The sequence below is a fragment of the Ranitomeya variabilis genome, chromosome 3, assembly GCF_051348905.1.
Source record: "Ranitomeya variabilis isolate aRanVar5 chromosome 3, aRanVar5.hap1, whole genome shotgun sequence".
NCBI lineage: Eukaryota > Metazoa > Chordata > Amphibia > Anura > Dendrobatidae > Ranitomeya > Ranitomeya variabilis.
Genome location: NC_135234.1, coordinates 551,293,713 through 551,309,823, shown reverse-complemented (window position 1 = coordinate 551,309,823; position 16,111 = coordinate 551,293,713). Strand labels below are relative to the sequence as shown.

General features: G+C 45.6%; 1 protein-coding gene across 1 annotated transcript in view; it reads left to right on the top strand.

Moving 5' to 3' along the window:
• Window positions 1-16,111, top strand: part of GPC6 (glypican 6) — a 1,709,607-nt gene that overhangs the window by 1,688,060 nt on the left and 5,436 nt on the right. The gene's annotated exons all lie outside the window — the stretch shown is intronic.

Sequence of the window (16,111 nt, the reverse complement as noted above, 5' to 3'; positions counted from 1 at the left end):
CTTCCTGACTTCGGAAAGAAGCAGGGCGTGTCCGAGGGTGAGTATATACCTAATAGGAATATACTCACCCTCGGCTTCATTCCGGCAGCCTTCCTTCCTAAGAATCAGCCCTTCCAGGACCTTCGGTGACGTCACGGTGACGTCGCGGCTTGTGATTGGTCGCGCGAGCGGTCACATGGGTGGCCGCGCGACCAATCACAAGCCGCGACGTCACCGCGACGTCACCGCAAGGTCCTGGAAGGCTGATTCTAAGGAAGGAAGGTTCCCGGTTAGTACCAGGGCGCATCAGATGGTAAGTATAGTGATATTTTTAATTTTAATTCTTTATTTTACACTTAAATCTGAATTCCGATACCAATTCCCGATATCTTAAACATATCGGGAATCGGTATCGGAATTCCGATTCCAGATTCAGAAGATCGCCGACTTCATGGCCGACCCCACACAGGGGTCGGGTCAGGTTTCATGAAACCCGACTTTGCCAAAAGTCGGCGACTTCTGAAAATTGCCGACCCGTTTCGCTCAACCCTAGCCATGAGCTCAAGGTGTATAGCACACTGGCTCACGAATCCCCTACATGACTTGCTATCACCAGAAAACTTATCTGGCAGGTGGGATAAGGTCAGAACAGGGGTGGCAGTAGACAAACTAGCTGCAGCCACGCTAGCAGCCTGAACAGCAACTGCGGTAACATTCACAGCTGAGGTTGTGCACTCCAGAGCCGCCAACTTACCCTCCAGCTGCTGGATGTACCGCTGCAGTCGCCGTTCGACCACCAGTAATAGCCAGACCCTGGCACTAGTATAATGTTAGGGCTGGCGGAATGCACCAAATAATATTAAGGAAGATATAAGGTGCGTTTGCAGCCCGGGGTCCACCGCACAGAGATGACACCTGCTGCTGAGTAATGGCGGACAGTTTATGGCGGTATAATGTGAACACACATTGGTTAGCTTCACCTGGTATGTAAGGAGTCGAACCCTTTTGTGTCACAGGGCTGCAATACCGCAGAGTTAACGCTAGTATTTGGTCACAGGACTCTACCTCAAGGACACAGGGTTAGAGTCCCTCTAGACCCAATAGCGCTTGGCGTCGCAACTACGGTGCCATTGGAAAACTAACTGCTAATAGATTTAGTGCACTAGGTGCGTGCAGCGCCGGTCTGGCGGACGCCACTAACCATCCTAACTAGGGCCTGGAAAATGCACTAGATGCGCACAGTGCCGCACTGGCGAACGCTGCTGAAATAACGCAGTATTTTGTGCTCTTGTGCTGGATTGCACTTTCTGGCGCTTGTCCACTCCAAACACCCAACCACATACAACACTAGGGAAGGGGATAATTAGGAGCTTTCACCAGATAACATACAAGCTTCCCACACACAATATTATGTTTATTCTAGCGCATGGCCGAGTGGCCATGCAAACCTTTTATAGATGCAACCTTCCGGGACCTTCCCAGTGGTCCAATCAGAGCCGCTACAGGACCTGAGCATGTGACCTCCGGCCTCCAATGAGAGGTCGTCCCACAGGCATGCTCAGTAGTCCCTGGAGCATCTGCTCGCTTCTGATCAATGCTGGTTACAATGGATGAACCTGGGACAGCAGCAGTAACCGGACACACAGTATCAGCTTGGGCCAGATGCTGGGACCGATGTCTCTTCTGAGCAGGCTCCTTTGTGGCTGGGGAAGAATGGGAGACTGCAGAGGACATGGTTTGAGGTTCCCCCTGTGCAGCGGCAGGAACTTGACACTTAACATATATAGCAACAAAGTTTACCCAAAAAGATGTAATACCCTATAGATGAGCAATACAATATCAATACGTTTTGTGAAGGTTGTATACCAAGGAACTTTACTCTAGACCCTGGAATAGTCTATAGGTAATCAATATAATAACGATAACATTTTGAACAAGTTTTTTGAGGTTCATATAACAATAAAATGTACCCTAAAATCACATAATACTATATGGCTGAGAAATGTAACTATAAAGAACCCTGCTGCAGACTTTCAGCAGGACTCTGTGCAAGAGATACAGATGGACAGGGGGTGAGAGGGGAGCACTGAGGTGAGCTTACCTGCCGGAGCGCAGGACCTGAAACATGTGACCACCGGAGGAGTGGCTGAAGGCGGAGCCAGACGCCGAGTAGCGGCGGTGACCAGTAAAACCGGAGAGATGTCTGAGCGTGCCAAAGTCAAGCCAGGAGGTCGATGAAGTGCCTAAGAGAGAGACGCCAAGAGTGGTCAGGACATAGCAAAGGGTCAGATAGCCGAAGATAGTGGTGCAGTACAAAATGGGGCAGACAAGAGATTAGTTAGAGTACCAAGCCAAAGGTCAGAGCCAGAAACGAACAGTAAGCACAGAATCATGAAGCAATGCACGGAACGAGAACATGGATCGGATCACACACGAGAAGGTAAACAGACTACACAGTATACAAGCACACCAGGGGGTCAGAAACACAGCCAGAACAGATGTTTCACTGACAAAGATCCCCAGACAAAGGAGGGTAAATATAGTCCTCCCCAAACCAAAAGGAGGCTATACAAAATTAATCCTGAGAGGACAAGGAAGGAACCCTGTCTACAACCATGGCAGTAACCCAACAAAATTTTTAAACTTTTTTTTATTACTATATATAACAAAAATATACTCCAAAACACAGAATAGTGTGTGGGTAAGAAACATGAAGAAGCAAGCAAAATTTTCAAATGCTTTTTTCTGCTGTTATATTTCACCAAAATGTGACAGAAAGCATGTAATACTCTATGGATGAGTAATCTAATCCTAAAATATTTTTATACACTGTTTGTAAGTTTTACATTCCACTGTAATGCAATAATAACTATGTTAAGCTGTATGGATGAGTCACTGAATCCATGAAAAATATTTTGAACAAAAATATTTTGATAGTGTAGTTGATGTATTTAAACAGTCATAAAGGCTTCGCAGAAAGTGCAAAGCCAGACAGAAATTATAAGGAGGGTCATCCATAGACCCCTCAAAGGCAGCAACTTGCAGGCTTCATTAACCCCTTAAGCCCCGAGGGTGGTTTGCACGTTAATGACCGGGCCAATTTTTACAATTCCGACCACTGTCCCTTTATGAGGTTATAACTCTGGAACGCTTCAAAGAACCTTGGCGATTCTGACATTGTTTTCTCGTGACATATTGTACTTCATGATAGTGGTAACATTTCTTCGATATAACTTGCGTTTATTTGTGAAAAAAACGAATATTTGGCGAAAATTTTGAAAATTTCGCAATTTTCCAACTTTGAATTTTTATGCCCTTAAATCACAGACATATGTCACGCAAAATACTTAATAAGTAACATTTCACACATGTCTACTTTACATCAGCACAATTTTGGAACCAAAATTTTTTTTTGTGACAGAGTTATAAGGGTTAAAAGTTGACCAGCAATTTCTCATTTTTACAACACCATTTTTTTTAGGGACCACATCTCATTTGAAGTCATTTTGACGGGTCTATATGATAGAAAATACCCAAGTGTGACACCATTCTAAAAACTGCACCCCTCAAGGTACTCAAAACCACTTTCAAGAAGTTTATTAACCCTTCAGGTGTTTCACAGGAATTTTTGGAATGTTTAAATAAAAATAAACACTTAACTTTTTTTCACACAAAATTTATTTCAGCTCTAATTTGTTTTATTTTACCAAGGGTAACAGGAGAAAATAGACCCCAAAATTTGTTGTACAATTTGTCCTGAGTACGCTGATACCCCATATGTGGGGGTAAACCACTGTTTGGGCGCATGGCAGAGCTCGGAAGGAAAGGAGCGCCATTTGACTTTTCAATGCAAAATTGACTGGAATTGAGATGGGACGCCATGTTGCATTTGGAGAGCCCCTGATGTGCCTAAACATTGAAACCCCCCACAAGTGACAACATTTTGGAAAGTAGACCCCCTAAGGATCTTATCTAGATGTGTGGTGAGCACTTTTACCCAACAAGTGGTTCACAGAAGTTTATAATGCAGAGCCGTAAAAATAAAAAATCATATTTTTTCACAAAAATGATCGTTTCGCCCCCAATTTTTTATTTTCCCAAGGGTAAGAGAAGAAATTGGACCCCAAAAATTGTTGTGCAATTTGTCCTGAGTACGCTGATACCCCATATGTGGGTGTAAACCATTGTTTGGGCGCAGGGCAGAGCTCGGAAGGGAAGGAGCGCCATTTGACTTTTCAATGCAAAATTGACTGGAATTGAGATGGGACGCCATGTTGCATTTGGAGAGCCCCTGATGTGCCTAAACATTGAAACCCCCCACAAGTGACACCATTTTGGAAAGTAGACCCCCTAAGGAACTTATCTAGATGTGTGGTGAGCACTTTGACCCAACAAGTGCTTCACAGAAGTTTATAATGCAGAGCCGTGAAAATAAAAATTCCTTTTTTTTCACAAAAATGATTTTAGCCCCCAGTTTTGTATTTTCACAAGGGTATCAGGATAAATTGGACCACAAACGTTGTTCTCCAATTTGTCCTGAGTACGCTGATACCCCATATGTAGGGGGGAACCACTGTTTGGGCGCATGACAGAGCTCGGAAGGAAGGAGCGCCATTTGGAATGCAGACTTAAATGGATTGGTCTGCAGGCGTCACGTTGCATTTGCAGAGCCCCTGTTGTACCCAAACAGTACAAACTCTGTTGTGAATTTACCTTTTGGCTCCCTCTAGTGGCTACTAGTGATTTTACTCTGGGTATGTCTATCATCCCTTGTATGCTCACCTGGGTCGTTAGGTCAGGGGTGTTGCTATATAAGCTCCCTGGACCTTCAGTTCAATGCCTGGCATCGTTGATATCAGAGCTAATCTGTAGTGCTCTTGTCTACTGATCCTGGTTCCTGCGTGATTAAGCTAAGTCCGCTTTCTTGCTTTTTGCTATTTGTTTTTGTTTGCATTTTTGTCCAGCTTGTTCATTATCTGTATCCTTTCCTTGCTGGAAGCTCTAGGGAGGCTGGAGTTCTCCCCCCGGGCCGTTAGACGGTTCGGGGGTTCTTGAACCTCCAGTGTGGAATTTTGTTAGGGTTTTTGTTGACCATATAAGTTATCTTACTACATTCTGCTATTAGTAAGCGGGCCTCTCTTTGCTAAACCTAGTTCATCTCTGTGTTTGTCATTTCCTCTTACCTCACCATTATTATTTGTGGGGGGCTTGTATCCTACTTTTGGGGTCTATTCTCTGGAGGCAAGAGAGGTCTTTGTTTTCCTCTTCTAGGGGTAGTTAGTCCTCCGGCTGGCGCGAGACATCTAGCGACCAACGTAGGCATGTTCCCCGGCTACTTCTAGTGTTGGCGTTAGGAGTAGATATATGGTCAACCCAGTTACCACTGCCCTATGAGCTGGATTTTTGTACTTCGCAGACTTGCTGATATCTCTGAGACCCTCGCCATTGGGGTCATAACAGTTTGCCAGGCCCGTATTAAATGTTAAATGCATTGCAGAAGCGGGATTATAAGAAAGAAAGTTCGGAGTTTTTTTTTTCTCTTTCTCATTTTTTTTTCTTTTCCCCTTTAACTCTGAGTGGCTTGTGTTTGCTGCAGACATGAATGTCCAGACCTTGATTACAAGTGTGGACCAGCTTGCTGCTCGTGTGCAGGGCATACAAGATTATGTTATCATATCAGAAATCCTATGTCAGAACCTAAGATACCGATTCCTGAACCATTTTCCGGAGACCGATTTAAATTTAGAAATTTCAGGAATAATTGTAAATTGTTTTTGTCCCTGAGACCCTGTTCATCTGGAGACTCCGCTCAGCAAGTGAAAATTGTTATTTCTTTTTTACGGGGCGACCCTCAGGATTGGGCCTTCTCGCTGGCGCCAGGAGATCCGGCATTGGCTGACATTGATGCGTTTTTTCTGGCGCTCGGTTTGCTTTATGAGGAACCCAATCTTGAGATTCAGGCAGAAAAAGCCTTGCTGGCGATGTCTCAGGGCCAGGACGAGGCCGAAGTGTATTGCCAAAAATTTCGGAAATGGTCCGTGCTGACCCAGTGGAACGAGTGTGCATTGGCTGCAAATTTTAGAAATGGCCTTTCTGAAGCCATTAAGAATGTGATGGTGGGTTTTCCCATTCCCACAGGTCTGAATGATTCTATGGCCCTGGCTATTCAAATCGACCGGCGGTTGCGGGAGCGCAAAACCGCAAATCCTCTCATGGTGTTGTCTGAACAGGCACCTGATTTAATGCAATGTGATAGAATCCTGACTAGAAATGAGCGGAAAATTCATAGACGCCAGAATGGCTTGTGTTACTACTGTGGTGATTCTACACATGTTATCTCAGCATGCTCTAAACGTCTTACTAAGGTTGTTAGTCCGGTCGCCATTGGTAATTTGCAACCTAAATTTATTCTATCTGTAACTTTGATTTGCTCACTGTCATCGTATCCTGTCATGGCGTTTGTGGACTCAGGTGCTGCCCTGAGCCTTATGGATCTGTCATTTGCCAAGCGCTGCGGATTTGTGCTTGAGCCATTGGAAAATCCTATCCCTCTTAGGGGCATTGACTCTACGCCATTGGCAAAAAATAAACCGCAGTTTTGGACACAGGTTACCATGTGCATGACTCCCGAACATCGGGAGGTAATACGTTTTCTTGTTCTACATAAAATGCATGATTTGGTTGTTTTGGGTTTGCCATGGTTACAGACCCATAATCCAGTCTTGGACTGGAAGGCTATGTCAGTGTCAAGCTGGGGCTGCCATGGAATTCACGGAGATTCCCTGCCCTTGTCTATTGCATCTTCTACGCCTTCGGAAGTTCCGGCGTATTTGTCTGATTATCAGGATGTCTTCAGCGAGTCTAAGTCCAGTGCACTGCCTCCTCATAGGGAATGTGACTGTGCAATAGATTTGATTCCTGGCAGTAAGTTTCCTAAGGGGAGACTGTTTAATCTGTCGGTACCTGAACATACCGCGATGCGTTCATATATCAAGGAGTCTCTTGAGAAGGGGCATATCCGTCCTTCTTCTTCCCCTCTTGGTGCGGGATTCTTTTTTGTGGCCAAAAAGGACGGATCTTTGAGGCCTTGTATTGACTATCGGCTTTTAAATAAGATCACTGTCAAATTTCAGTATCCTTTGCCGCTGTTGTCAGATTTGTTTGCCCGGATTAAAGGTGCCAAGTGGTTCACCAAGATAGACCTTCGTGGTGCGTACAACCTTGTGCGCATTAGGCAGGGCGATGAATGGAAGACCGCATTCAATACGCCCGAAGGTCATTTTGAGTACTTGGTGATGCCATTTGGGCTCTCTAATGCACCTTCAGTTTTTCAGTCCTTCATGCATGACATTTTCCGGAAGTATCTGGATAAATTTTTGATTGTTTATCTGGATGATATTCTGTTTTTTTCTGATGATTGGGACTCGCATGTGGAGCAGGTCAGGATGGTTTTTGAGATTCTGCGTGAAAATTCTTTGTTTGTAAAAGGCTCAAAGTGTCTCTTTGGTGTACAGAAGGTTCCCTTTTTGGGGTTCATTTTTTCCCCTTCTGCAGTGGAGATGGATCCAGTCAAGGTCCGAGCTATTCATGATTGGACTCAACCCTCGTCAGTTAAGAGTCTTCAGAAGTTCTTGGGTTTTGCTAACTTCTACCGTCGTTTTATCGCAAATTTCTCTAGCGTTGTTAAACCGCTGACGGATATGACCAAGAAAGGCTCTGATGTAGCTAACTGGGCTCCTGCTGCCGTGGAGGCTTTCCAGGAGTTGAAACGCCGGTTTACTTCGGCGCCTGTTTTGTGCCAGCCTGACGTCTCACTTCCCTTTCAGGTTGAGGTGGATGCTTCGGAGATTGGGGCAGGGGCCGTTTTGTCGCAGAGAGGCCCTGGTTACTCTACTATGACACCTTGTGCCTTTTTCTCTAGGAAATTTTCGCCGGCAGAGCGAAATTATGATGTGGGCAATCGGGAGTTGTTGGCCATGAAGTGGGCATTTGAGGAGTGGCGTCATTGGCTCGAGGGTGCTAAGCATCGTGTGGTGGTCTTGACTGATCACAAAAATTTGATGTATCTCGAGTCTGCTAAACGCCTGAATCCTAGACAGGCCCGCTGGTCATTGTTTTTCTCCCGTTTTGACTTTGTGGTCTCGTATTTACCAGGTTCTAAGAATGTGAAGGCCGATGCTCTGTCTAGGAGCTTTGTGCCTGATGCTCCTGGAGTCGCTGAACCTGAGGGTATTCTTAAGGAAGGAGTTATCTTGTCAGCTATTTCTCCAGATCTGCGACGTGTGTTGCAGAGATTTCAGGCTGGTAGGCCTGACTCTTGTCCACCTGACAGATTGTTTGTGCCTGCTAAATGGACCAGCAGAGTCATTTCCGAGGTTCATTCCTCAGTGTTGGCAGGGCACCCGGGAATTTTTGGCACCAGAGATCTGGTGGCCAGGTCCTTTTGGTGGCCTTCCTTGTCAAGGGATGTGCGGTCATTTGTTCAGTCCTGTGGTACTTGTGCTCGAGCTAAGCCTTGCTGTTCTCGTGCCAGCGGGTTGCTCTTGCCCTTGCCTGTCCCGAAGAGACCTTGGACACACATCTCTATGGATTTCATTTCGGATCTTCCGGTGTCTAAGGGCATGTCTGTCATCTGGGTGATATGTGATCGTTTCTCCAAGATGGTCCATCTGGTTCCTTTGCCTAAGCTGCCTTCCTCTTCTGATCTGGTTCCTGTGTTCTTCCAGAACGTGGTTCGTTTGCACGGCATTCCTGAGAATATTGTGTCGGACAGAGGATCCCAGTTTGTTTCCAGGTTCTGGCGATCCTTTTGTGGTAGGATGGGCATTGATTTGTCGTTTTCCTCCGCTTTTCATCCACAGACTAACGGACAAATGGAACGAACTAATCAGACTCTGGAGGCGTATTTGAGGTGTTTTGTCTCTTCTGATCAGGACGATTGGGTGACCTTCTTGCCGTTGGCTGAATTTGCCCTTAATAATCGGGCTAGTTCTGCCACCTTGGTTTCGCCATTTTTCTGCAACTCCGGTTTGCATCCTCGTTTTTCCTCGGGACATGTGGAGCCTTCTGACTGTCCTGGAGTGGATTCTGTGGTGGATAGGTTGCAGCGGATCTGGAATCATGTGGTGGACAACTTGAAGTTGTCACAGGAGAAGGCTCAGCGTTTTGCCAACCGCCGCCGCGGTGTGGGTCCCCGACTTCGTGTTGGGGATTTGGTATGGCTGTCTTCTCGATTTGTTCCTATGAAGGTCTCCTCTCCCAAATTTAAGCCTCGATTCATTGGTCCTTACAGGATATTGGAGATCCTTAATCCTGTGTCCTTTCGCCTGGATCTTCCGGTGTCATTTGCCATTCACAACGTATTTCATAGGTCCTTGTTGCGGCGGTACGTTGTGCCTGTGGTTCCTTCTGCTGAGCCTCCTGCTCCGGTGTTGGTTGAGGGCGAGTTGGAGTACGTGGTGGAGAAGATCTTAGATTCTCGTCTCTCCAGGCGGAGGCTTCAGTACCTGGTCAAGTGGAAGGGCTATGGTCAGGAGGATAATTCCTGGGTGGTCGCCTCTGATGTGCATGCGGCCGATTTAGTTCGTGCCTTTCACGCCGCTCATCCTGATCGCCCTGGTGGTCTTGGTGAGGGTTCGGTGACCCCTCACTAAGGGGGGGGTACTGTTGTGAATTTACCTTTTGGCTCCCTCTAGTGGCTACTAGTGATTTTACTCTGGGTATGTCTATCATCCCTTGTATGCTCACCTGGGTCGTTAGGTCAGGGGTGTTGCTATATAAGCTCCCTGGACCTTCAGTTCAATGCCTGGCATCGTTGATATCAGAGCTAATCTGTAGTGCTCTTGTCTACTGATCCTGGTTCCTGCGTGATTAAGCTAAGTCCGCTTTCTTGCTTTTTGCTATTTGTTTTTGTTTGCATTTTTGTCCAGCTTGTTCATTATCTGTATCCTTTCCTTGCTGGAAGCTCTAGGGAGGCTGGAGTTCTCCCCCCGGGCCGTTAGACGGTTCGGGGGTTCTTGAACCTCCAGTGTGGAATTTTGTTAGGGTTTTTGTTGACCATATAAGTTATCTTACTACATTCTGCTATTAGTAAGCGGGCCTCTCTTTGCTAAACCTAGTTCATCTCTGTGTTTGTCATTTCCTCTTACCTCACCGTTATTATTTGTGGGGGGCTTGTATCCTACTTTTGGGGTCTATTCTCTGGAGGCAAGAGAGGTCTTTGTTTTCCTCTTCTAGGGGTAGTTAGTCCTCCGGCTGGCGCGAGACATCTAGCGACCAACGTAGGCATGTTCCCCGGCTACTTCTAGTGTTGGCGTTAGGAGTAGATATATGGTCAACCCAGTTACCACTGCCCTATGAGCTGGATTTTTGTACTTCGCAGACTTGCTGATATCTCTGAGACCCTCGCCATTGGGGTCATAACAAAACTCCCCACAAGTGACCCCATATTGGAAACTAGACCCCCCAAGGAACTTATCTAGATGTGTTGTGAGAACTTTGAACCCCCAAGTGTTTCACTACAGTTTATAACGCAGAGCCGTGAACATAAAAATTCTTTTTTTTCACAAAAATGATTTTAGCCCCCAGTTTTGTATTTTCATAAGGGTATCAGGATAAATTGGACCCCAAAAGTTGTTGTCCAATTTGTCCTGAGTATGCTGATACCCCATATGTGGGGGGGGAACCACTGTTTGGGCGCATGACAGAGCTCGGAAGGGAAGGAGCGCCATTTGGAATGCAGACTTAAATGGATTGGTCTGCAGGCGTCACGTTGCATTTGCAGAGCCCCTGATGTACCCAAACAGTACAAACCCCCCACAAGTGACCCCATATTGGAAACTACACCTCCCAAGGAACTTATCTAGATGTGTTGTGAGAACTTTGAACCCCCAAGTGTTTCACTACAGTTTATAACGCAGAGCCGTGAAAATAAAAAATCCTTTTTTTCCCACAAAACTTATTTTTTGGCCCCCAGTTTTGTATTTTCCCAAGGGTAGCAGGAGAAATTGGACCCCAAAAGATGATGTCCAATTTGTCCTGAGTACGCTGATACTCCATATGTTGGGGTAAACCCCTGTTTGGGCACACGGGAGAGCTCTGAAGGGAAGGAGCACTGTTTTCCTTTTTCAACGCAGAATTGGCTGGAATTCAGATCGGATGCCATGTCCCGTTTGGAGAGCCCCTGATGTGCCTAAACAGTGGAAACCCCCCAATTATAACTGAAACCCTAATCCAAACACACCCCTTACCCTAATCCCAACAGTAACCCTAACCACTCCTCTAACCCAGACACACCCAACCCTATTCCCAACTGTAAATGTAATCCAAACCCTAACCCTATCTTTAGCCCCAACCCTAACTGTAGCCCCAACCCTAGCCCCAACCCTAGCCCCAACCCTAGCCCTAACCCTAGCAATAACACTAGCCCTATCACTAGCCCTAACACTAGCCGTAACACTAGCCCTAACCCTAGCCCTAACCCTAGCCCTAACCCTAGCCCCAACCCTAGCCCTAACCCTAACCCTAACCCTAACCCTAGCCCTAACCCTTGCCCTAACCCTAACCCTAGCCCTAACTCTAGTCCTAACTCTAGCCCTAACTCTAGCCCTAACCCTAACCCTAATGGGAAAATGGAAATAAATACATTTTTTAATTTTTTATTTTTCCCTAACTAAGGGGGTTATGAAGGGGGGTTTGATTTACTTTTATAGCGGGTTTTTTAGCGGATTTTTATGATTGGCAGCCGTCACACACTGAAAGACGCTTTTCATTGCAAAAAATATTTTTTGCGTTACCACATTTTGAGAGCTGTAATTTTTCCATATTTGAGTCCACAGAGTCATGTGAGATCTTGTTTTTTTGCGGGACGAGTTGACGTTTTTATTGGTAACATTTTCGGACACGTGACATTTTTTGATCGCTTTTTATTCCAATTTTTGTGAGGCAGAGTGATCAAAAACCAGCTATTCATGAATTTCTTTTGGGGGAGGCGTTTATACCGTTCCGCGTTTGGTAAAATTGATAAAGCAGTTTTATTCGTTGGGTCAGTACGATTACAGGGATATCTCATTTATATCATTTTTTTATGTTTTGCCGCTTTTATACGATAAAAACTATTTTATAGAAAAAATAATTATTTTGGTATCGCTTTATTCTCAGGACTATAACTTTTTTATTTTTTTGCTTATGATGCTTTATGGCAGCTCGTATTTTGCGGGACAAGATGACGTTTTCAGCGGTACCATGGTTATTTATATCCATCTTTTTGATCGCGTGTTATTCTACTTTTTGTTTGGCGGTATGATAATAAAGCGTTGTTTTTTGGCTCGTTGTTTTTTTTTTTTTCTTACGGTGTTCACTGAAGGGGTTAACTAGTGGGGCAGTTTTATAGGTTGGGTCGTTACGGACGCGGCGATACTAAATATGTGTACTTTTATTGTTTTTGTTTGTTTTTTTTAGATAAAGAAATGTATTTATGGGAATAATATATTTTTTTTTTCCCTTTATTTAGGAACTTTTTTTTTTTTTTTTTTTTTACACATGGGGAAATTTTTTTTAAACTTTTTTACTTTGTCCCAGTGGGGTCATCACAGATCGCCGATTTGACAGTGTGCACAGCACTCTGTCAAATCGGCGATCATACTTTCATCGGAGCAGGCTGCAGCTTTCATCTGCAGCCTGCTCCTGACCCGGAAGTCCTCACTGCAGGACCCGGATGCAGCCCCGCGGCCATTTTGGATCCGGGCCCTGCAGGGAGAAGACGCTCGGTACAAGGTGAGTACATCACCTTGTACCGATCGTCTCAGGGAAGCCCGCAGGGAGCCCCCTCCCTGCGCGACGCTTCCCTGTACTGCCGGCACACCGCGATCGTGTTTGATCGCGGTGTGCCGGGGGTTAATGTGCCGGGGGCGGTCCGTGACCACTCCTGGCACATAGTGCCGGATGTCAGCTGCGATAGGCAGCTGACACCCGGCCGCGATCGGCCCGCGCTCCCCCCGTGAGCGCGGCCGATCGCTATGACGTACTATCCCGTCAGTGGGAATTAAGGCCCACCCCACCTCGACGGGATAGTACGTCAGATGGGATTAAGGGGTTAAAATATTGAATATTACAAACACTTTATGTGCTGCTGTCATCTGGTGGTATGAAAAATTGTGGGCTAATCCAGCCTTTGTTCATTTTATGAGAGTGAGCCTGCCTGCAATTTCTGTTGACAGGCAAAAGTGCCTGTCTGTTATGACCATTCTGGTAACTCTAAAAACCCGCTCAGACAAGATGCTAATGGCAGGGCAGTACAACACCTCCAAGGCATAGAGGGACAGCTCATGCCAGGTGTCCAACAATGATACCCAATAGATGAATGTCACAGAGGAATTAGGGACCATGCTGATTTGGTCAGCTTAATATTGCTTGACTATCTTAAAAAAAATTCCTTCCTTGTAAAAATACCCAGACATCAGCCATGGGTGCTGGGCTCATGTCATGAAATTGCAGTGTATCCCTGCTTCTGCTGTGTTTCTTCTTGGCCTCTCCTCCTTGGTTAGGCAAAGAATCTCCATACAGCCCACACTTCTCCATCTCCACCATGATGACAATTCTTTATCTTCTCCTCCTTCTCCCTTTCTTCCTCCTCATTCCCATCCTCAGCACATCCACGTAGAAGAGAGGGGACGAAGTTTGTGTGGCTTCTAGCCTCGGTTGCGCTAGCCACTAGCTTCTTTTCCTCCTCATTGTCCACCTCCTCATTATTACCCAATCCACGCTGAGCAGATGAGATGAGGCTGGGCTGGCTACAATCTCTGTGTTATGTCTTCCTCTATCTCTACCTAGTCCGCATGCAAAGATTCATGTTTAATTGTAAGCAGAGAGTGTTTAAAGTAGGCACAGAAGCAAGATAGTTGCACTGACTATGACATTATCATTAGTGTTGAGCGATACCGTCCGATACTTGAAAGTATCAGTATCGGATAGTTTCGGCCGATACCCAAAAAGTATCGGATATCGCCGATACCGATACCCGATACCAATACAAGTCAACGGGACACCAAGTATCGGAAGGTATCCTGATGGTTCCCAGGGTCTGAAGGAGAGGAAACTCCCCTTCAGGCCCTGGGATCCATATTAATGTGTAAAATAAAGAATAAAAATAAAAAATATTGATATACTCACCCTCTGACGCGCCCTGGTTGTAACCGCCAGCCTCCGTTCATAAGAATGAGCGCTTGAAAGTCCTTAGATGACATCGCGGCCTGTGATTGGTCGCGGAGCGGTCACGTGACCGCAACGCGACCAATCACAGGCCGCGACGTCATCTAAGGACTTTCAAGCGCTCATTCTTATGAACGGAAGCTGGCGGTTACAACCAGGGCGCGTCAGAGGGTGAGTATATCAATATTTTTTATTTTTATTCTTTATTTTACACATTAATATCGATCCCGATACCGATTCCCGATACCACAAAAGTATCGGATCTCGGTATCGGAATTCCGATACAGCAAATATCGGCCGATACCCGATACTTGCGGTATCGGAATGCTCAACACTAATTATCATGAAAAAACAAACAAAAGAATGAGAATGATGCCTCACCAAGTATTATGTAGTAGATAGTCACTGATACTGTAGTTAGGATCCAGATTCCGTTTTACCATCAGATAAGTTAGAAAAAAAAAATCATGTACATATTTGTAGAATATGACTAAGGGCTACGGCCAGAAATGCATAAGAATGCCACATGATTTTACTATCTGTCTGGACTACTTTTTTAAAAGAATGAAATAAAGAAGCATTTTTTTATTGAAATTTAGTTTGCTGATCCAATTTTTTTTTTTAAGACATTATCGCCGCTCACCATCTTTGTGGAGTCTTCAAAGTCTTGGAAAACTGCAGAAATGTCAGAAATGTACCCTTTCAGCTTTGGGCCTGTGGGTGGGTGTCTGGGAACTTTCTTTTTTGTTCCAAGGTCTGGGATAGGGACAGCTGACCGCTGTGCTGGGACAAGGATTTGGAAGTGTCTAATGATGGTAAGTCAGAATGTGCAATGATAGGTGCAGGGCAGGAAGCAACTGTGCCAATGTTTTGGACAGGGAATTGGGAAGCACCTAGCCCAGAGAAAGTGGCAGTGATGTCACCCCATGGCATCATGGACCCAGGTGTTCGGCCTATCAAGTCACTTGCTTATATGACATGTGCCTGACCATACTGGTGGTGGTTAGGTTCATAGTGATCAGGCCCTCGCTAATCTTTGCATGGGAAATGGCCATTTTGTTTGTTTCAGAGCTCTCTTTAAAAAAGTCCCCGACTATGGAACACCTAACTCTTTGATGCAGAAATTCAGGATTGTCAGTGCTCTGTAGAACAGGTGCCCACCATTTCCTTCTGGTCATGCCACCTCTTCCTGTCTGTTTAAGTGCTGCTGAACTCTTATCCTCAGTGCTGCTGACCTCGCTCTGCATGTCAGCTTCCTAGGATGACTTTGTCATCCACACCTCATCTTTCACAGCTGCACCCTTGTCCCCTGACTTTGTGACTTAACAACAACACTTAGTGGCAACTGTGTCTCATGATCTTTCTACTTATCCCAAATTTGCCATTCCCCACCATCATGTCCTTATGGCCATGGTTTGTGCATCACTATACAGCATGTCTACTTGTCTCTCTTGGAACATGCAAATTGAGAGGCCACAAGAAATCGAGAAATTATGTTATAAAGAGCTTCGCGAAGAGTCCTAATGTGGGAACACTAGTCTCCTGGGACTCAACATGGTTGGAGGAAAAAGGATCAGGGTGAGGATTAAGTGATCCAGACTGTAGACTAGTGAGACGTGACCGTGTAGAAGACTGTGTGGTGCTGCCCAGCCTGCTGGAAGCATTATCTGCTATCCAGCCAACCACCTGTTCGCAATGCTCTGGCTTCATAAGTGGTGTATCGTGCCTCCCTGCAAAGAAGGAAATCATCCTATGGGTCGTGGATCAGCATGTTTCTTGTGCTTAAGCAGCAAGCGTAGTCACACCTGCCCCATGTCCTTGGCATCTGCATACACCATCATCAGCACTTCCACTTTCACGTCCCTTAATGCATGACTTACATATTTTGTAATTGCTAGGTCTCAAGAAACCAAGTTTATTTTTA